Here is a 23,168-nt window from a genome sequence, read left to right as displayed (position 1 = left end):
TTCAGACCCTCGTTGCAGTGTTCTGGAATTCTAAGTGAGAGAGAAACACTCAGAACCCAGCAGCAGTGTTTTGGAACCCTATGTAAGGGATATACATGTAGACCCCAGTAGCAGTGTTCTGGAATCCCATCTGCGGGACAAATATTCAGATCCCAGCAGTAGTGTTCTGGAATCCTATGTGAGGGACAATCATTCAGACCCTTGCAGCAGTGTTGTGGAATTCTGTGTGAGGGACAATCATTCAGACCCTCATAGGAGTGTTCTGGAGTCTTGTGTGAGGAACAAACATTCAGACCACAGCAGGAGTATTCTGGAATCCCCTGTGCAGAACAAACATTCAGACCCTCGTAGCAGTGTTCTGGAATCCTTTGTGAGTGACAAACGTTCAGATTCCAGCGGCAGTGTACTGGAATCCTGTGTGAGGGACAAAGATTCAAACAACAGCGGGAGTTTTCTTTAATCATATGTTATGGACAAATATTCAGACCCTCGTCTAAGTGTTCTGCATCCTAAGTAAGGGACAAACACTCTGAACCGAGAAGCAGTGTTCAGGAATCCTATATGGTGGACATACAGGTAGACCACAGTAGCCGTGTTCTGTAATCCTTTGTGAGGGACAAAACATTCAGACCCTCGTGGCAGGGTTCTGGAATCCTATGTGAGGAACAATCACCAAGAACCCAGCAGCAGTGTTCTAGAACACTATGTGAGGGACAAACATTCAGAGCACAGCAGGATTGTTCTGTAATCCTATGTGAGGGACAAACTCTCAGAAGACAGCAAGAGTGTTTTGTAATCTATGTGAGGGACAAAGAGTCAGACCGTCTTAGCAGTGTTCTGGAATCCTATGTGAGGGACAAACATTCATACAGTCATAGGAGTGTTCTGGAATCCTATGTTAGGACAAAGATTCAGACCCTCGTAGCAGTGTTGTGGAATGCTATGTGAGGGAAAAAACACGCAGACAATAGTAGCAGTGTTCTGAAATCCTATGTGAGGAACAAACCTTCAGAACCTCGTAGGAGTATTCTGGAATCCTATGTGAGGGACAAACATTCAGAACCTCGTAGGAGTGTTTTGGAATCCTCTGTGAGGGACAAACATTCAGACACTTCTAGCTATGTTCTGGAATCCTATCTGAGGGACGTACTTTCAGACCCCAGCAGCAGTTTTCTGGAATCCTATGTGAGGGACATATATTCAAACAACGGTGGGAGTGTTCTGGAATACTATGTTAAGGACAAACATTCAGACCCTCGTCGCAGTGCTCTGGAATTCCATGTTAGGGAGAAACACTCAGAACCCGGCAACAGTGTTCTGGAATCCTATGTTATGGAGAAACATTCAGACCCTCATTGCAGTGTTCCAGAATTCTACGTGAGGGAGAAACACTCAGAAGCCTGCAGCGGTATTCTGGAATCCTGTGTGACGGACATACACGTAGACCCCAGCAGCCGTGTTATGGAATCCTGTGTGAGGGAAAAGAACTCAGAACCCAGCAACAGTGTCCTGGAACCCTATGTGAGGGACAAACATTCAGGCCACAGCAGGATTGTTCTGGAATCCTATGTGAGGGACAAACACTCAGAACACAGCGGGAGTGTTTTGGAATCCAATATGAGGGAGAAACATTCAGACCCTCATAGCAGTGTTCTGGAATCCTATGTGAGGGACAAACATTCAGAAAATCGTAGCCGTGTTCTGGAATCTCAAGAAAGGGAAATAAATTCAGACCCCAGCAGCAGTGTTTTGTAATCCTATGTGAGGGAGAAACATTGAACCAAGATCAGGAGTGTTCTGCAATCCCTGGTTATGGACAAATATTCAGAACCTCGTCTCAGGGCTCTGGAATTCTATGTGAGGTAGAAACAGTGAGAACCCAGCAGCAGTATTCTGGAATCCTATGTGAGGGAAAATCATTCAGACCCCAGCAGGAGTGTTCTGGAATCCTATGGGAGGGACAATCATTCAGACAATCGTAGCAGTGTTCTGGAATCCTATGTGAGGGGCAAACATACAGACACTTGTAGCAGTGTTCTGGAATCCTATGGAAGTGACAAATATTCAGACCCTTGTAGCATTGTTCTGGAATCCTATGTGAGGGATCACATTGAGACAATCGTAGCTGTGTTCTCGAATCCTATGTGAGGGAGAAACATTCAGACTACAACAGCAGTGTTCTGGAATCGTATGTGAGGGACAAACATTCCAACAACAGAGTGAGTGTTCTGGAATCCTAAGTTACGGACATACATTCAGAAATTCGTCTCGGTGATCTGGAATTCCATGTGAGGGGGAAACACTCAGAAACCGGCAGCAATGTTCTTAAATCCTATGTGACAGACATACATGTAGACGGTAACAGCAGTGTCCTGTAATTCTGTGTGATGGAAAAACATTCAGACACTCATAGCAGTGTTCTGGAATCCTATTTGAGGGACAAACATTCAGACCACAGCTGGAGTGTTCTGCAATCCCCTGTGAGTAACAAATATTCAGATCCTCGTAGCAGTGTTCTGGAATCCTTTGTGAAGGACAAACATTCAGACCCCAGCAGCAGTGTTCTGGAATCCTATGTGAGGGACAAACATTCAGACCCTCGTAGCAGTGTTCCCGAATCCTAAGTGAGGGGCAAAGATTCAGACCCCAGCAGCAGTGTTCTGGAATCCTATGTGAGGGACAAGCATTCAAACAACATCAGGAGTGTTCTGGAATCCTATGTTAAGGACAAACATTCAGACCCTCGTTGCAGTGTTCTGGAATTCTAAGTGAGAGAGAAACACTCAGAACCCAGCAGCAGTGTTTTGGAACCCTATGTAAGGGATATACATGTAGACCCCAGTAGCAGTGTTCTGGAATCCCATCTGCGGGACAAATATTCAGATCCCAGCAGTAGTGTTCTGGAATCCTATGTGAGGGACAATCATTCAGACCCTTGCAGCAGTGTTGTGGAATTCTGTGTGAGGGACAATCATTCAGACCCTCATAGGAGTGTTCTGGAGTCTTGTGTGAGGAACAAACATTCAGACCACAGCAGGAGTATTCTGGAATCCCCTGTGCAGAACAAACATTCAGACCCTCGTAGCAGTGTTCTGGAATCCTTTGTGAGTGACAAACGTTCAGATTCCAGCGGCAGTGTACTGGAATCCTGTGTGAGGGACAAAGATTCAAACAACAGCGGGAGTTTTCTTTAATCATATGTTATGGACAAATATTCAGACCCTCGTCTAAGTGTTCTGCATCCTAAGTAAGGGACAAACACTCTGAACCGAGAAGCAGTGTTCAGGAATCCTATATGGTGGACATACAGGTAGACCACAGTAGCCGTGTTCTGTAATCCTTTGTGAGGGACAAAACATTCAGACCCTCGTGGCAGGGTTCTGGAATCCTATGTGAGGAACAATCACCAAGAACCCAGCAGCAGTGTTCTAGAACACTATGTGAGGGACAAACATTCAGAGCACAGCAGGATTGTTCTGTAATCCTATGTGAGGGACAAACTCTCAGAAGACAGCAAGAGTGTTTTGTAATCTATGTGAGGGACAAAGAGTCAGACCGTCTTAGCAGTGTTCTGGAATCCTATGTGAGGGACAAACATTCATACAGTCATAGGAGTGTTCTGGAATCCTATGTTAGGACAAAGATTCAGACCCTCGTAGCAGTGTTGTGGAATGCTATGTGAGGGAAAAAACACGCAGACAATAGTAGCAGTGTTCTGAAATCCTATGTGAGGAACAAACCTTCAGAACCTCGTAGGAGTATTCTGGAATCGTATGTGAGGGACAAACATTCAGAACCTCGTAGGAGTGTTTTGGAATCCTCTGTGAGGGACAAACATTCAGACACTTCTAGCTATGTTCTGGAATCCTATCTGAGGGACGTACTTTCAGACCCCAGCAGCAGTTTTCTGGAATCCTATGTGAGGGACATATATTCAAACAACGGTGGGAGTGCTCTGGAATACTATGTTAAGGACAAACATTCAGACCCTCGTCGCAGTGCTCTGGAATTCCATGTTAGGGAGAAACACTCAGAACCCGGCAACAGTGTTCTGGAATCCCATGTTATGGAGAAACATTCAGACCCTCATTGCAGTGTTCCAGAATTCTACGTGAGGGAGAAACACTCAGAACCCTGCAGCGGTATTCTGGAATCCTGTGTGACGGACATACACGTAGACCCCAGCAGCCGTGTTATGGAATCCTGTGTGAGGGAAAAGAACTCAGAACCCAGCAACAGTGTCCTGGAACCCTATGTGAGGGACAAACATTCAGGCCACAGCAGGATTGTTCTGGAATCCTATGTGAGGGACAAACACTCAGAACACAGCGGGAGTGTTTTGGAATCCAATATGAGGGAGAAACATTCAGACCCTCATAGCAGTGTTCTGGAATCCTATGTGAGGGACAAACATTCAGAAAATCGTAGCCGTGTTCTGGAATCTCAAGAAAGGGAAATAAATTCAGACCCCAGCAGCAGTGTTTTGTAATCCTATGTGAGGGAGAAACATTGAACCAAGATCAGGAGTGTTCTGCAATCCCTGGTTATGGACAAATATTCAGAACCTCGTCTCAGGGCTCTGGAATTCTATGTGAGGTAGAAACAGTGAGAACCCAGCAGCAGTATTCTGGAATCCTATGTGAGGGAAAATCATTCAGACCCCAGCAGGAGTGTTCTGGAATCCTATGGGAGGGACAATCATTCAGACAATCGTAGCAGTGTTCTGGAATCCTATGTGAGGGGCAAACATACAGACACTTGTAGCAGTGTTCTGGAATCCTATGTAAGTGACAAATATTCAGACCCTTGCAGCATTGTTCTGGAATCCTATGTGAGGGATCACATTGAGACAATCGTAGCTGTGTTCTCGAATCCTATGTGAGGGAGAAACATTCAGACTACAACAGCAGTGTTCTGGAATCGTATGTGAGGGACAAACATTCCAACAACAGAGTGAGTGTTCTGGAATCCTAAGTTACGGACATACATTCAGAAATTCGTCTCGGTGATCTGGAATTCCATGTGAGGGGGAAACACTCAGAAACCGGCAGCAATGTTCTTAAATCCTATGTGACAGACATACATGTAGACGGTAACAGCAGTGTCCTGTAATTCTGTGTGATGGAAAAACATTCAGACACTCATAGCACTGTTCTGGAATCCTATTTGAGGGACAAACATTCAGACCACAGCTGGAGTGTTCTGCAATCCCCTGTGAGTAACAAATATTCAGATCCTCGTAGCAGTGTTCTGGAATCCTTTGTGAAGGACAAACATTCAGACCCCAGCAGCAGTGTTCTGGAATCCTATGTGAGGGACAAACATTCAGACCCTCGTAGCAGTGTTCCCGAATCCTAAGTGAGGGGCAAAGATTCAGACCCCAGCAGCAGTGTTCTGGAATCCTATGTGAGGGACAAGCATTCAAACAACATCAGGAGTGTTCTGGAATCCTATGTTAAGGACAAACATTCAGACCCTCGTTGCAGTGTTCTGGAATTCTAAGTGAGAGAGAAACACTCAGAACCCAGCAGCAGTGTTTTGGAACCCTATGTAAGGGATATACATGTAGACCCCAGTAGCAGTGTTCTGGAATCCCATCTGCGGGACAAATATTCAGATCCCAGCAGTAGTGTTCTGGAATCCTATGTGAGGGACAATCATTCAGACCCTTGCAGCAGTGTTGTGGAATTCTGTGTGAGGGACAATCATTCAGACCCTCATAGGAGTGTTCTGGAGTCTTGTGTGAGGAACAAACATTCAGACCACAGCAGGAGTATTCTGGAATCCCCTGTGCAGAACAAACATTCAGACCCTCGTAGCAGTGTTCTGGAATCCTTTGTGAGTGACAAACGTTCAGATTCCAGCGGCAGTGTACTGGAATCCTGTGTGAGGGACAAAGATTCAAACAACAGCGGGAGTTTTCTTTAATCATATGTTATGGACAAATATTCAGACCCTCGTCTAAGTGTTCTGCATCCTAAGTAAGGGACAAACACTCTGAACCGAGAAGCAGTGTTCAGGAATCCTATATGGTGGACATACAGGTAGACCACAGTAGCCGTGTTCTGTAATCCTTTGTGAGGGACAAAACATTCAGACCCTCGTGGCAGGGTTCTGGAATCCTATGTGAGGAACAATCACCAAGAACCCAGCAGCAGTGTTCTAGAACACTATGTGAGGGACAAACATTCAGAGCACAGCAGGATTGTTCTGTAATCCTATGTGAGGGACAAACTCTCAGAAGACAGCAAGAGTGTTTTGTAATCTATGTGAGGGACAAAGAGTCAGACCGTCTTAGCAGTGTTCTGGAATCCTATGTGAGGGACAAACATTCATACAGTCATAGAAGTGTTCTGGAATCCTATGTTAGGACAAAGATTCAGACCCTCGTAGCAGTGTTGTGGAATGCTATGTGAGGGAAAAAACACGCAGACAATAGTAGCAGTGTTCTGAAATCCTATGTGAGGAACAAACCTTCAGAACCTCGTAGGAGTATTCTGGAATCCTATGTGAGGGACAAACATTCAGAACCTCGTAGGAGTGTTTTGGAATCCTCTGTGAGGGACAAACATTCAGACACTTCTAGCTATGTTCTGGAATCCTATCTGAGGGACGTACTTTCAGACCCCAGCAGCAGTTTTCTGGAATCCTATGTGAGGGACATATATTCAAACAACGGTGGGAGTGTTCTGGAATACTATGTTAAGGACAAACATTCAGACCCTCGTCGCAGTGCTCTGGAATTCCATGTTAGGGAGAAACACTCAGAACCCGGCAACAGTGTTCTGGAATCCTATGTTATGGAGAAACATTCAGACCCTCATTGCAGTGTTCCAGAATTCTACGTGAGGGAGAAACACTCAGAAGCCTGCAGCGGTATTCTGGAATCCTGTGTGACGGACATACACGTAGACCCCAGCAGCCGTGTTATTGAATCCTGTGTGAGGGAAAAGAACTCAGAACCCAGCAACAGTGTCCTGGAACCCTATGTGAGGGACAAACATTCAGGCCACAGCAGGATTGTTCTGGAATCCTATGTGAGGGACAAACACTCAGAACACAGCGGGAGTGTTTTGGAATCCAATATGAGGGAGAAACATTCAGACCCTCATAGCAGTGTTCTGGAATCCTATGTGAGGGACAAACATTCAGAAAATCGTAGCCGTGTTCTGGAATCTCAAGAAAGGGAAATAAATTCAGACCCCAGCAGCAGTGTTTTGTAATCCTATGTGAGGGAGAAACATTGAACCAAGATCAGGAGTGTTCTGCAATCCCTGGTTATGGACAAATATTCAGAACCTCGTCTCAGGGCTCTGGAATTCTATGTGAGGTAGAAACAGTGAGAACCCAGCAGCAGTATTCTGGAATCCTATGTGAGGGAAAATCATTCAGACCCCAGCAGGAGTGTTCTGGAATCCTATGGGAGGGACAATCATTCAGACAATCGTAGCAGTGTTCTGGAATCCTATGTGAGGGGCAAACATACAGACACTTGTAGCAGTGTTCTGGAATCCTATGGAAGTGACAAATATTCAGACCCTTGTAGCATTGTTCTGGAATCCTATGTGAGGGATCACATTGAGACAATCGTAGCTGTGTTCTCGAATCCTATGTGAGGGAGAAACATTCAGACTACAACAGCAGTGTTCTGGAATCGTATGTGAGGGACAAACATTCCAACAACAGAGTGAGTGTTCTGGAATCCTAAGTTACGGACATACATTCAGAAATTCGTCTCGGTGATCTGGAATTCCATGTGAGGGTGAAACACTCAGAAACCGGCAGCAATGTTCTTAAATCCTATGTGACAGACATACATGTAGACGGTAACAGCAGTGTCCTGTAATTCTGTGTGATGGAAAAACATTCAGACACTCATAGCAGTGTTCTGGAATCCTATTTGAGGGACAAACATTCAGACCACAGCTGGAGTGTTGTGGAATCCTATGTGAGGGACAATCATTCAGACCCTCCCAGCAGTCCTCTGGAATTCTGTGTGAGGGACAAACATTGAGACCCTCAGAGCAGTGTTCTCGAATCCTATGTCAGGGACAAACATTCAGATCACAGCAGGAGTGTTCTGGAAACCCCTGTGAGGAACAAACATTCCCGAACTTCGTAGCAGTGTTCTAGAATCCCATGTGACCGACAAACATTTAGAACCCAGTAGCAGTGTTCTGGAATCCTATGTGAGGGGGAAGCATTCCGACCCTCGCGGTAGTGTCCTGGAATCCTATGTGATGGACAAACACTCACACCATCATAGGAGTGTTCTGTAACACTATGTGAGGGACAAACATTCAGACCACAGCAGGATTGTCCTGGAATCCTATGTGAGGGAGAACCACACAGAACACAGGAGGAGTTTTTTGGAATCCAATGTGAGGGACAAACATTCAGACCCACGTAGCAGTGTTCAGGAATCCTATGTGAGGAACAAACTTTCAGACTTTCGCAGCAGTGTTCAGGAATCCTATGGGAGGGCCAAATATTCAGACCCCAGCAACAGTGTTCTGGAATCCTAGGTGATGGATACACATTCAGACCCTCATAGCAGTGTTCTAGAAATGTGTGTGAGGGAGAAACATTCAGACCCTCGTTGCAGTGTTCTGGAATCCTGTGTGAGGGACAAGCATTCAGACCATAGCAGGAACGTTCTAGGATCACCTGTGAGGAACAAACACTCAGACCCTCCTATCAGTATTCTGGAATCCTATGTGAGGGACAAACTCTCAGAAGACAGCAAGAGTGTTTTGTAATCTATGTGAGGGACAAAGAGTCAGACCGTCTTAGCAGTGTTCTGGAATCCTATGTGAGGGACAAACATTCATACAGTCATAGAAGTGTTCTGGAATCCTATGTTAGGACAAAGATTCAGACCCTCGTAGCAGTGTTGTGGAATGCTATGTGAGGGAAAAAACACGCAGACAATAGTAGCAGTGTTCTGAAATCCTATGTGAGGAACAAACCTTCAGAACCTCGTAGGAGTATTCTGGAATCCTATGTGAGGGACAAACATTCAGAACCTCGTAGGAGTGTTTTGGAATCCTCTGTGAGGGACAAACATTCAGACACTTCTAGCTATGTTCTGGAATCCTATCTGAGGGACGTACTTTCAGACCCCAGCAGCAGTTTTCTGGAATCCTATGTGAGGGACATATATTCAAACAACGGTGGGAGTGCTCTGGAATACTATGTTAAGGACAAACATTCAGACCCTCGTCGCAGTGCTCTGGAATTCCATGTTAGGGAGAAACACTCAGAACCCGGCAACAGTGTTTTGGAATCCTATGTTATGGAGAAACATTCAGACCCTCATTGCAGTGTTCCAGAATTCTACGTGAGGGAGAAACACTCAGAACCCTGCAGCGGTATTCTGGAATCCTGTGTGACGGACATACACGTAGACCCCAGCAGCCGTGTTATGGAATCCTGTGTGAGGGAAAAGAACTCAGAACCCAGCAACAGTGTCCTGGAACCCTATGTGAGGGACAAACATTCAGGCCACAGCAGGATTGTTCTGGAATCCTATGTGAGGGACAAACACTCAGAACACAGCGGGAGTGTTTTGGAATCCAATATGAGGGAGAAACATTCAGACCCTCATAGCAGTGTTCTGGAATCCTATGTGAGGGACAAACATTCAGAAAATCGTAGCCGTGTTCTGGAATCTCAAGAAAGGGAAATAAATTCAGACCCCAGCAGCAGTGTTTTGTAATCCTATGTGAGGGAGAAACATTGAACCAAGATCAGGAGTGTTCTGTAATCCCTGGTTATGGACAAATATTCAGAACCTCGTCTCAGGGCTCTGGAATTCTATGTGAGGTAGAAACAGTGAGAACCCAGCAGCAGTATTCTGGAATCCTATGTGAGGGAAAATCATTCAGACCCCAGCAGGAGTGTTCTGGAATCCTATGGGAGGGACAATCATTCAGACAATCGTAGCAGTGTTCTGGAATCCTATGTGAGGGGCAAACATACAGACACTTGTAGCAGTGTTCTGGAATCCTATGTAAGTGACAAATATTCAGACCCTTGTAGCATTGTTCTGGAATCCTATGTGAGGGATCACATTGAGACAATCGTAGCTGTGTTCTCGAATCCTATGTGAGGGAGAAACATTCAGACTACAACAGCAGTGTTCTGGAATCGTATGTGAGGGACAAACATTCCAACAACAGAGTGAGTGTTCTGGAATCCTAAGTTACGGACATACATTCAGAAATTCGTCTCGGTGATCTGGAATTCCATGTGAGGGGGAAACACTCAGAAACCGGCAGCAATGTTCTTAAATCCTATGTGACAGACATACATGTAGACGGTAACAGCAGTGTCCTGTAATTCTGTGTGATGGAAAAACATTCAGACACTCATAGCAGTGTTCTGGAATCCTATTTGAGGGACAAACATTCAGACCACAGCTGGAGTGTTCTGCAATCCCCTGTGAGTAACAAATATTCAGATCCTCGTAGCAGTGTTCTGGAATCCTTTGTGAAGGACAAACATTCAGACCCCAGCAGCAGTGTTCTGGAATCCTATGTGAGGGACAAACATTCAGACCCTCGTAGCAGTGTTCCCGAATCCTAAGTGAGGGGCAAAGATTCAGACCCCAGCAGCAGTGTTCTGGAATCCTTTGTGAGGGACAAGCATTCAAACAACATCAGGAGTGTTCTGGAATCCTATGTTAAGGACAAACATTCAGACCCTCGTTGCAGTGTTCTGGAATTCTAAGTGAGAGAGAAACACTCAGAACCCAGCAGCAGTGTTTTGGAACCCTATGTAAGGGATATACATGTAGACCCCAGTAGCAGTGTTCTGGAATCCCATCTGCGGGACAAATATTCAGATCCCAGCAGTAGTGTTCTGGAATCCTATGTGAGGGACAATCATTCAGACCCTTGCAGCAGTGTTGTGGAATTCTGTGTGAGGGACAATCATTCAGACCCTCATAGGAGTGTTCTGGAGTCTTGTGTGAGGAACAAACATTCAGACCACAGCAGGAGTATTCTGGAATCCCCTGTGCAGAACAAACATTCAGACCCTCGTAGCAGTGTTCTGGAATCCTTTGTGAGTGACAAACGTTCAGATTCCAGCGGCAGTGTACTGGAATCCTGTGTGAGGGACAAAGATTCAAACAACAGCGGGAGTTTTCTTTAATCATATGTTATGGACAAATATTCAGACCCTCGTCTAAGTGTTCTGCATCCTAAGTAAGGGACAAACACTCTGAACCGAGAAGCAGTGTTCAGGAATCCTATATGGTGGACATACAGGTAGACCACAGTAGCCGTGTTCTGTAATCCTTTGTGAGGGACAAAACATTCAGACCCTCGTGGCAGGGTTCTGGAATCCTATGTGAGGAACAATCACCAAGAACCCAGCAGCAGTGTTCTAGAACACTATGTGAGGGACAAACATTCAGAGCACAGCAGGATTGTTCTGTAATCCTATGTGAGGGACAAACTCTCAGAAGACAGCAAGAGTGTTTTGTAATCTATGTGAGGGACAAAGAGTCAGACCGTCTTAGCAGTGTTCTGGAATCCTATGTGAGGGACAAACATTCATACAGTCATAGGAGTGTTCTGGAATCCTATGTTAGGACAAAGATTCAGACCCTCGTAGCAGTGTTGTGGAATGCTATGTGAGGGAAAAAACACGCAGACAATAGTAGCAGTGTTCTGAAATCCTATGTGAGGAACAAACCTTCAGAACCTCGTAGGAGTATTCTGGAATCCTATGTGAGGGACAAACATTCAGAACCTCGTAGGAGTGTTTTGGAATCCTCTGTGAGGGACAAACATTCAGACACTTCTAGCTATGTTCTGGAATCCTATCTGAGGGACGTACTTTCAGACCCCAGCAGCAGTTTTCTGGAATCCTATGTGAGGGACATATATTCAAACAACGGTGGGAGTGTTCTGGAATACTATGTTAAGGACAAACATTCAGACCCTCGTCGCAGTGCTCTGGAATTCCATGTTAGGGAGAAACACTCAGAACCCGGCAACAGTGTTCTGGAATCCTATGTTATGGAGAAACATTCAGACCCTCATTGCAGTGTTCCAGAATTCTACGTGAGGGAGAAACACTCAGAAGCCTGCAGCGGTATTCTGGAATCCTGTGTGACGGACATACACGTAGACCCCAGCAGCCGTGTTATGGAATCCTGTGTGAGGGAAAAGAACTCAGAACCCAGCAACAGTGTCCTGGAACCCTATGTGAGGGACAAACATTCAGGCCACAGCAGGATTGTTCTGGAATCCTATGTGAGGGACAAACACTCAGAACACAGCGGGAGTGTTTTGGAATCCAATATGAGGGAGAAACATTCAGACCCTCATAGCAGTGTTCTGGAATCCTATGTGAGGGACAAACATTCAGAAAATCGTAGCCGTGTTCTGGAATCTCAAGAAAGGGAAATAAATTCAGACCCCAGCAGCAGTGTTTTGTAATCCTATGTGAGGGAGAAACATTGAACCAAGATCAGGAGTGTTCTGCAATCCCTGGTTATGGACAAATATTCAGAACCTCGTCTCAGGGCTCTGGAATTCTATGTGAGGTAGAAACAGTGAGAACCCAGCAGCAGTATTCTGGAATCCTATGTGAGGGAAAATCATTCAGACCCCAGCAGGAGTGTTCTGGAATCCTATGGGAGGGACAATCATTCAGACAATCGTAGCAGTGTTCTGGAATCCTATGTGAGGGGCAAACATACAGACACTTGTAGCAGTGTTCTGGAATCCTATGTAAGTGACAAATATTCAGACCCTTGTAGCATTGTTCTGGAATCCTATGTGAGGGATCACATTGAGACAATCGTAGCTGTGTTCTCGAATCCTATGTGAGGGAGAAACATTCAGACTACAACAGCAGTGTTCTGGAATCGTATGTGAGGGACAAACATTCCAACAACAGAGTGAGTGTTCTGGAATCCTAAGTTACGGACATACATTCAGAAATTCGTCTCGGTGATCTGGAATTCCATGTGAGGGGGAAACACTCAGAAACCGGCAGCAATGTTCTTAAATCCTATGTGACAGACATACATGTAGACGGTAACAGCAGTGTCCTGTAATTCTGTGTGATGGAAAAACATTCAGACACTCATAGCAGTGTTCTGGAATCCTATTTGAGGGACAAACATTCAGACCACAGCTGGAGTGTTCTGCAATCCCCTGTGAGTAACAAATATTCAGATCCTCGTAGCAGTGTTCTGGAATCCTTTGTGAAGGACAAACATTCAGACCCCAGCAGCAGTGTTCTGGAATCCTATGTGAGGGACAAACATTCAGACCCTCGTAGCAGTGTTCCCGAATCCTAAGTGAGGGGCAAAGATTCAGACCCCAGCAGCAGTGTTCTGGAATCCTATGTGAGGGACAAGCATTCAAACAACATCAGGAGTGTTCTGGAATCCTATGTTAAGGACAAACATTCAGACCCTCGTTGCAGTGTTCTGGAATTCTAAGTGAGAGAGAAACACTCAGAACCCAGCAGCAGTGTTTTGGAACCCTATGTAAGGGATATACATGTAGACCCCAGTAGCAGTGTTCTGGAATCCCATCTGCGGGACAAATATTCAGATCCCAGCAGTAGTGTTCTGGAATCCTATGTGAGGGACAATCATTCAGACCCTTGCAGCAGTGTTGTGGAATTCTGTGTGAGGGACAATCATTCAGACCCTCATAGGAGTGTTCTGGAGTCTTGTGTGAGGAACAAACATTCAGACCACAGCAGGAGTATTCTGGAATCCCCTGTGCAGAACAAACATTCAGACCCTCGTAGCAGTGTTCTGGAATCCTTTGTGAGTGACAAACGTTCAGATTCCAGCGGCAGTGTACTGGAATCCTGTGTGAGGGACAAAGATTCAAACAACAGCGGGAGTTTTCTTTAATCATATGTTATGGACAAATATTCAGACCCTCGTCTAAGTGTTCTGCATCCTAAGTAAGGGACAAACACTCTGAACCGAGAAGCAGTGTTCAGGAATCCTATATGGTGGACATACAGGTAGACCACAGTAGCCGTGTTCTGTAATCCTTTGTGAGGGACAAAACATTCAGACCCTCGTGGCAGGGTTCTGGAATCCTATGTGAGGAACAATCACCAAGAACCCAGCAGCAGTGTTCTAGAACACTATGTGAGGGACAAACATTCAGAGCACAGCAGGATTGTTCTGTAATCCTATGTGAGGGACAAACTCTCAGAAGACAGCAAGAGTGTTTTGTAATCTATGTGAGGGACAAAGAGTCAGACCGTCTTAGCAGTGTTCTGGAATCCTATGTGAGGGACAAACATTCATACAGTCATAGGAGTGTTCTGGAATCCTATGTTAGGACAAAGATTCAGACCCTCGTAGCAGTGTTGTGGAATGCTATGTGAGGGAAAAAACACGCAGACAATAGTAGCAGTGTTCTGAAATCCTATGTGAGGAACAAACCTTCAGAACCTCGTAGGAGTATTCTGGAATCCTATGTGAGGGACAAACATTCAGAACCTCGTAGGAGTGTTTTGGAATCCTCTGTGAGGGACAAACATTCAGACACTTCTAGCTATGTTCTGGAATCCTATCTGAGGGACGTACTTTCAGACCCCAGCAGCAGTTTTCTGGAATCCTATGTGAGGGACATATATTCAAACAACGGTGGGAGTGTTCTGGAATACTATGTTAAGGACAAACATTCAGACCCTCGTCGCAGTGCTCTGGAATTCCATGTTAGGGAGAAACACTCAGAACCCGGCAACAGTGTTCTGGAATCCTATGTTATGGAGAAACATTCAGACCCTCATTGCAGTGTTCCAGAATTCTACGTGAGGGAGAAACACTCAGAAGCCTGCAGCGGTATTCTGGAATCCTGTGTGACGGACATACACGTAGACCCCAGCAGCCGTGTTATGGAATCCTGTGTGAGGGAAAAGAACTCAGAACCCAGCAACAGTGTCCTGGAACCCTATGTGAGGGACAAACATTCAGGCCACAGCAGGATTGTTCTGGAATCCTATGTGAGGGACAAACACTCAGAACACAGCGGGAGTGTTTTGGAATCCAATATGAGGGAGAAACATTCAGACCCTCATAGCAGTGTTCTGGAATCCTATGTGAGGGACAAACATTCAGAAAATCGTAGCCGTGTTCTGGAATCTCAAGAAAGGGAAATAAATTCAGACCCCAGCAGCAGTGTTTTGTAATCCTATGTGAGGGAGAAACATTGAACCAAGATCAGGAGTGTTCTGTAATCCCTGGTTATGGACAAATATTCAGAACCTCGTCTCAGGGCTCTGGAATTCTATGTGAGGTAGAAACAGTGAGAACCCAGCAGCAGTATTCTGGAATCCTATGTGAGGGAAAATCATTCAGACCCCAGCAGGAGTGTTCTGGAATCCTATGGGAGGGACAATCATTCAGACAATCGTAGCAGTGTTCTGGAATCCTATGTGAGGGGCAAACATACAGACACTTGTAGCAGTGTTCTGGAATCCTATGTAAGTGACAAATATTCAGACCCTTGTAGCATTGTTCTGGAATCCTATGTGAGGGATCACATTGAGACAATCGTAGCTGTGTTCTCGAATCCTATGTGAGGGAGAAACATTCAGACTACAACAGCAGTGTTCTGGAATCGTATGTGAGGGACAAACATTCCAACAACAGAGTGAGTGTTCTGGAATCCTAAGTTACGGACATACATTCAGAAATTCGTCTCGGTGATCTGGAATTCCATGTGAGGGGGAAACACTCAGAAACCGGCAGCAATGTTCTTAAATCCTATGTGACAGACATACATGTAGACGGTAACAGCAGTGTCCTGTAATTCTGTGTGATGGAAAAACATTCAGACACTCATAGCAGTGTTCTGGAATCCTATTTGAGGGACAAACATTCAGACCACAGCTGGAGTGTTCTGCAATCCCCTGTGAGTAACAAATATTCAGATCCTCGTAGCAGTGTTCTGGAATCCTTTGTGAAGGACAAACATTCAGACCCCAGCAGCAGTGTTCTGGAATCCTATGTGAGGGACAAACATTCAGACCCTCGTAGCAGTGTTCCCGAATCCTAAGTGAGGGGCAAAGATTCAGACCCCAGCAGCAGTGTTCTGGAATCCTATGTGAGGGACAAGCATTCAAACAACATCAGGAGTGTTCTGGAATCCTATGTTAAGGACAAACATTCAGACCCTCGTTGCAGTGTTCTGGAATTCTAAGTGAGAGAGAAACACTCAGAACCCAGCAGCAGTGTTTTGGAACCCTATGTAAGGGATATACATGTAGACCCCAGTAGCAGTGTTCTGGAATCCCATCTGCGGGACAAATATTCAGATCCCAGCAGTAGTGTTCTGGAATCCTATGTGAGGGACAATCATTCAGACCCTTGCAGCAGTGTTGTGGAATTCTGTGTGAGGGACAATCATTCAGACCCTCATAGGAGTGTTCTGGAGTCTTGTGTGAGGAACAAACATTCAGACCACAGCAGGAGTATTCTGGAATCCCCTGTGCAGAACAAACATTCAGACCCTCGTAGCAGTGTTCTGGAATCCTTTGTGAGTGACAAACGTTCAGATTCCAGCGGCAGTGTACTGGAATCCTGTGTGAGGGACAAAGATTCAAACAACAGCGGGAGTTTTCTTTAATCATATGTTATGGACAAATATTCAGACCCTCGTCTAAGTGTTCTGCATCCTAAGTAAGGGACAAACACTCTGAACCGAGAAGCAGTGTTCAGGAATCCTATATGGTGGACATACAGGTAGACCACAGTAGCCGTGTTCTGTAATCCTTTGTGAGGGACAAAACATTCAGACCCTCGTGGCAGGGTTCTGGAATCCTATGTGAGGAACAATCACCAAGAACCCAGCAGCAGTGTTCTAGAACACTATGTGAGGGACAAACATTCAGAGCACAGCAGGATTGTTCTGTAATCCTATGTGAGGGACAAACTCTCAGAAGACAGCAAGAGTGTTTTGTAATCTATGTGAGGGACAAAGAGTCAGACCGTCTTAGCAGTGTTCTGGAATCCTATGTGAGGGACAAACATTCATACAGTCATAGGAGTGTTCTGGAATCCTATGTTAGGACAAAGATTCAGACCCTCGTAGCAGTGTTGTGGAATGCTATGTGAGGGAAAAAACACGCAGACAATAGTAGCAGTGTTCTGAAATCCTATGTGAGGAACAAACCTTCAGAACCTCGTAGGAGTATTCTGGAATCCTATGTGAGGGACAAACATTCAGAACCTCGTAGGAGTGTTTTGGAATCCTCTGTGAGGGACAAACATTCAGACACTTCTAGCTATGTTCTGGAATCCTATCTGAGGGACGTACTTTCAGACCCCAGCAGCAGTTTTCTGGAATCCTATGTGAGGGACATATATTCAAACAACGGTGGGAGTGTTCTGGAATACTATGTTAAGGACAAACATTCAGACCCTCGTCGCAGTGCTCTGGAATTCCATGTTAGGGAGAAACACTCAGAACCCGGCAACAGTGTTCTGGAATCCTATGTTATGGAGAAACATTCAGACCCTCATTGCAGTGTTCCAGAATTCTACGTGAGGGAGAAACACTCAGAAGCCTGCAGCGGTATTCTGGAATCCTGTGTGACGGACATACACGTAGACCCCAGCAGCCGTGTTATGGAATCCTGTGTGAGGGAAAAGAACTCAGAACCCAGCAACAGTGTCCTGGAACCCTATGTGAGGGACAAACATTCAGGCCACAGCAGGATTGTTCTGGAATCCTATGTGAGGGACAAACACTCAGAACACAGCGGGAGTGTTTTGGAATCCAATATGAGGGAGAAACATTCAGACCCTCATAGCAGTGTTCTGGAATCCTATGTGAGGGACAAACATTCAGAAAATCGTAGCCGTGTTCTGGAATCTCAAGAAAGGGAAATAAATTCAGACCCCAGCAGCAGTGTTTTGTAATCCTATGTGAGGGAGAAACATTGAACCAAGATCAGGAGTGTTCTGTAATCCCTGGTTATGGACAAATATTCAGAACCTCGTCTCAGGGCTCTGGAATTCTATGTGAGGTAGAAACAGTGAGAACCCAGCAGCAGTATTCTGGAATCCTATGTGAGGGAAAATCATTCAGACCCCAGCAGGAGTGTTCTGGAATCCTATGGGAGGGACAATCATTCAGACAATCGTAGCAGTGTTCTGGAATCCTATGTGAGGGGCAAACATACAGACACTTGTAGCAGTGTTCTGGAATCCTATGTAAGTGACAAATATTCAGACCCTTGTAGCATTGTTCTGGAATCCTATGTGAGGGATCACATTGAGACAATCGTAGCTGTGTTCTCGAATCCTATGTGAGGGAGAAACATTCAGACTACAACAGCAGTGTTCTGGAATCGTATGTGAGGGACAAACATTCCAACAACAGAGTGAGTGTTCTGGAATCCTAAGTTACGGACATACATTCAGAAATTCGTCTCGGTGATCTGGAATTCCATGTGAGGGGGAAACACTCAGAAACCGGCAGCAATGTTCTTAAATCCTATGTGACAGACATACATGTAGACGGTAACAGCAGTGTCCTGTAATTCTGTGTGATGGAAAAACATTCAGACACTCATAGCAGTGTTCTGGAATCCTATTTGAGGGACAAACATTCAGACCACAGCTGGAGTGTTCTGCAATCCCCTGTGAGTAACAAATATTCAGATCCTCGTAGCAGTGTTCTGGAATCCTTTGTGAAGGACAAACATTCAGACCCCAGCAGCAGTGTTCTGGAATCCTATGTGAGGGACAAACATTCAGACCCTCGTAGCAGTGTTCCCGAATCCTAAGTGAGGGGCAAAGATTCAGACCCCAGCAGCAGTGTTCTGGAATCCTTTGTGAGGGACAAGCATTCAAACAACATCAGGAGTGTTCTGGAATCCTATGTTAAGGACAAACATTCAGACCCTCGTTGCAGTGTTCTGGAATTCTAAGTGAGAGAGAAACACTCAGAACCCAGCAGCAGTGTTTTGGAACCCTATGTAAGGGATATACATGTAGACCCCAGTAGCAGTGTTCTGGAATCCCATCTGCGGGACAAATATTCAGATCCCAGCAGTAGTGTTCTGGAATCCTATGTGAGGGACAATCATTCAGACCCTTGCAGCAGTGTTGTGGAATTCTGTGTGAGGGACAATCATTCAGACCCTCATAGGAGTGTTCTGGAGTCTTGTGTGAGGAACAAACATTCAGACCACAGCAGGAGTATTCTGGAATCCCCTGTGCAGAACAAACATTCAGACCCTCGTAGCAGTGTTCTGGAATCCTTTGTGAGTGACAAACGTTCAGATTCCAGCGGCAGTGTACTGGAATCCTGTGTGAGGGACAAAGATTCAAACAACAGCGGGAGTTTTCTTTAATCATATGTTATGGACAAATATTCAGACCCTCGTCTAAGTGTTCTGCATCCTAAGTAAGGGACAAACACTCTGAACCGAGAAGCAGTGTTCAGGAATCCTATATGGTGGACATACAGGTAGACCACAGTAGCCGTGTTCTGTAATCCTTTGTGAGGGACAAAACATTCAGACCCTCGTGGCAGGGTTCTGGAATCCTATGTGAGGAACAATCACCAAGAACCCAGCAGCAGTGTTCTAGAACACTATGTGAGGGACAAACATTCAGAGCACAGCAGGATTGTTCTGTAATCCTATGTGAGGGACAAACTCTCAGAAGACAGCAAGAGTGTTTTGTAATCTATGTGAGGGACAAAGAGTCAGACCGTCTTAGCAGTGTTCTGGAATCCTATGTGAGGGACAAACATTCATACAGTCATAGGAGTGTTCTGGAATCCTATGTTAGGACAAAGATTCAGACCCTCGTAGCAGTGTTGTGGAATGCTATGTGAGGGAAAAAACACGCAGACAATAGTAGCAGTGTTCTGAAATCCTATGTGAGGAACAAACCTTCAGAACCTCGTAGGAGTATTCTGGAATCGTATGTGAGGGACAAACATTCAGAACCTCGTAGGAGTGTTTTGGAATCCTCTGTGAGGGACAAACATTCAGACACTTCTAGCTATGTTCTGGAATCCTATCTGAGGGACGTACTTTCAGACCCCAGCAGCAGTTTTCTGGAATCCTATGTGAGGGACATATATTCAAACAACGGTGGGAGTGTTCTGGAATACTATGTTAAGGACAAACATTCAGACCCTCGTCGCAGTGCTCTGGAATTCCATGTTAGGGAGAAACACTCAGAACCCGGCAACAGTGTTCTGGAATCCTATGTTATGGAGAAACATTCAGACCCTCATTGCAGTGTTCCAGAATTCTACGTGAGGGAGAAACACTCAGAAGCCTGCAGCGGTATTCTGGAATCCTGTGTGACGGACATACACGTAGACCCCAGCAGCCGTGTTATGGAATCCTGTGTGAGGGAAAAGAACTCAGAACCCAGCAACAGTGTCCTGGAACCCTATGTGAGGGACAAACATTCAGGCCACAGCAGGATTGTTCTGGAATCCTATGTGAGGGACAAACACTCAGAACACAGCGGGAGTGTTTTGGAATCCAATATGAGGGAGAAACATTCAGACCCTCATAGCAGTGTTCTGGAATCCTATGTGAGGGACAAACATTCAGAAAATCGTAGCCGTGTTCTGGAATCTCAAGAAAGGGAAATAAATTCAGACCCCAGCAGCAGTGTTTTGTAATCCTATGTGAGGGAGAAACATTGAACCAAGATCAGGAGTGTTCTGCAATCCCTGGTTATGGACAAATATTCAGAACCTCGTCTCAGGGCTCTGGAATTCTATGTGAGGTAGAAACAGTGAGAACCCAGCAGCAGTATTCTGGAATCCTATGTGAGGGAAAATCATTCAGACCCCAGCAGGAGTGTTCTGGAATCCTATGGGAGGGACAATCATTCAGACAATCGTAGCAGTGTTCTGGAATCCTATGTGAGGGGCAAACATACAGACACTTGTAGCAGTGTTCTGGAATCCTATGGAAGTGACAAATATTCAGACCCTTGTAGCATTGTTCTGGAATCCTATGTGAGGGATCACATTGAGACAATCGTAGCTGTGTTCTCGAATCCTATGTGAGGGAGAAACATTCAGACTACAACAGCAGTGTTCTGGAATCGTATGTGAGGGACAAACATTCCAACAACAGAGTGAGTGTTCTGGAATCCTAAGTTACGGACATACATTCAGAAATTCGTCTCGGTGATCTGGAATTCCATGTGAGGGGGAAACACTCAGAAACCGGCAGCAATGTTCTTAAATCCTATGTGACAGACATACATGTAGACGGTAACAGCAGTGTCCTGTAATTCTGTGTGATGGAAAAACATTCAGACACTCATAGCAGTGTTCTGGAATCCTATTTGAGGGACAAACATTCAGACCACAGCTGGAGTGTTCTGCAATCCCCTGTGAGTAACAAATATTCAGATCCTCGTAGCAGTGTTCTGGAATCCTTTGTGAAGGACAAACATTCAGACCCCAGCAGCAGTGTTCTGGAATCCTATGTGAGGGACAAGCATTCAAACAACATCAGGAGTGTTCTGGAATCCTATGTTAAGGACAAACATTCAGACCCTCGTCGCAGTGCTCTGGAATTCCATGTTAGGGAGAAACACTCAGAACCCGGCAACAGTGTTCTGGAATCCTATGTTATGGAGAAACATTCAGACCCTCATTGCAGTGTTCCAGAATTCTACGTGAGGGAGAAACACTCAGAAGCCTGCAGCGGTATTCTGGAATCCTGTGTGACGGACATACACGTAGACCCCAGCAGCCGTGTTATGGAATCCTGTGTGAGGGAAAAGAACTCAGAACCCAGCAACAGTGTCCTGGAACCCTATGTGAGGGACAAACATTCAGGCCACAGCAGGATTGTTCTGGAATCCTATGTGAGGGACAAACACTCAGAACACAGCGGGAGTGTTTTGGAATCCAATATGAGGGAGAAACATTCAGACCCTCATAGCAGTGTTCTGGAATCCTATGTGAGGGACAAACATTCAGAAAATCGTAGCCGTGTTCTGGAATCTCAAGAAAGGGAAATAAATTCAGACCCCAGCAGCAGTGTTTTGTAATCCTATGTGAGGGAGAAACATTGAACCAAGATCAGGAGTGTTCTGCAATCCCTGGTTATGGACAAATATTCAGAACCTCGTCTCAGGGCTCTGGAATTCTATGTGAGGTAGAAACAGTGAGAACCCAGCAGCAGTATTCTGGAATCCTATGTGAGGGAAAATCATTCAGACCCCAGCAGGAGTGTTCTGGAATCCTATGGGAGGGACAATCATTCAGACAATCGTAGCAGTGTTCTGGAATCCTATGTGAGGGGCAAACATACAGACACTTGTAGCAGTGTTCTGGAATCCTATGTAAGTGACAAATATTCAGACCCTTGCAGCATTGTTCTGGAATCCTATGTGAGGGATCACATTGAGACAATCGTAGCTGTGTTCTCGAATCCTATGTGAGGGAGAAACATTCAGACTACAACAGCAGTGTTCTGGAATCGTATGTGAGGGACAAACATTCCAACAACAGAGTGAGTGTTCTGGAATCCTAAGTTACGGACATACATTCAGAAATTCGTCTCGGTGATCTGGAATTCCATGTGAGGGTGAAACACTCAGAAACCGGCAGCAATGTTCTTAAATCCTATGTGACAGACATACATGTAGACGGTAACAGCAGTGTCCTGTAATTCTGTGTGATGGAAAAACATTCAGACACTCATAGCAGTGTTCTGGAATCCTATTTGAGGGACAAACATTCAGACCACAGCTGGAGTGTTCTGCAATCCCCTGTGAGTAACAAATATTCAGATCCTCGTAGCAGTGTTCTGGAATCCTTTGTGAAGGACAAACATTCAGACCCCAGCAGCAGTGTTCTGGAATCCTATGTGAGGGACAAACATTCAGACCCTCGTAGCAGTGTTCCCGAATCCTAAGTGAGGGGCAAAGATTCAGACCCCAGCAGCAGTGTTCTGGAATCCTATGTGAGGGACAAGCATTCAAACAACATCAGGAGTGTTCTGGAATCCTATGTTAAGGACAAACATTCAGACCCTCGTTGCAGTGTTCTGGAATTCTAAGTGAGAGAGAAACACTCAGAACCCAGCAGCAGTGTTTTGGAACCCTATGTAAGGGATATACATGTAGACCCCAGTAGCAGTGTTCTGGAATCCCATCTGCGGGACAAATA

Source organism: Pan troglodytes, chromosome 23, assembly GCF_028858775.2.
Source record: "Pan troglodytes isolate AG18354 chromosome 23, NHGRI_mPanTro3-v2.0_pri, whole genome shotgun sequence".
NCBI classification, from domain to species: domain Eukaryota; kingdom Metazoa; phylum Chordata; class Mammalia; order Primates; family Hominidae; genus Pan; species Pan troglodytes.
The sequence above is the reverse complement of the archived record's forward strand: the minus strand, read 5'-3'. Positions refer to the sequence as shown.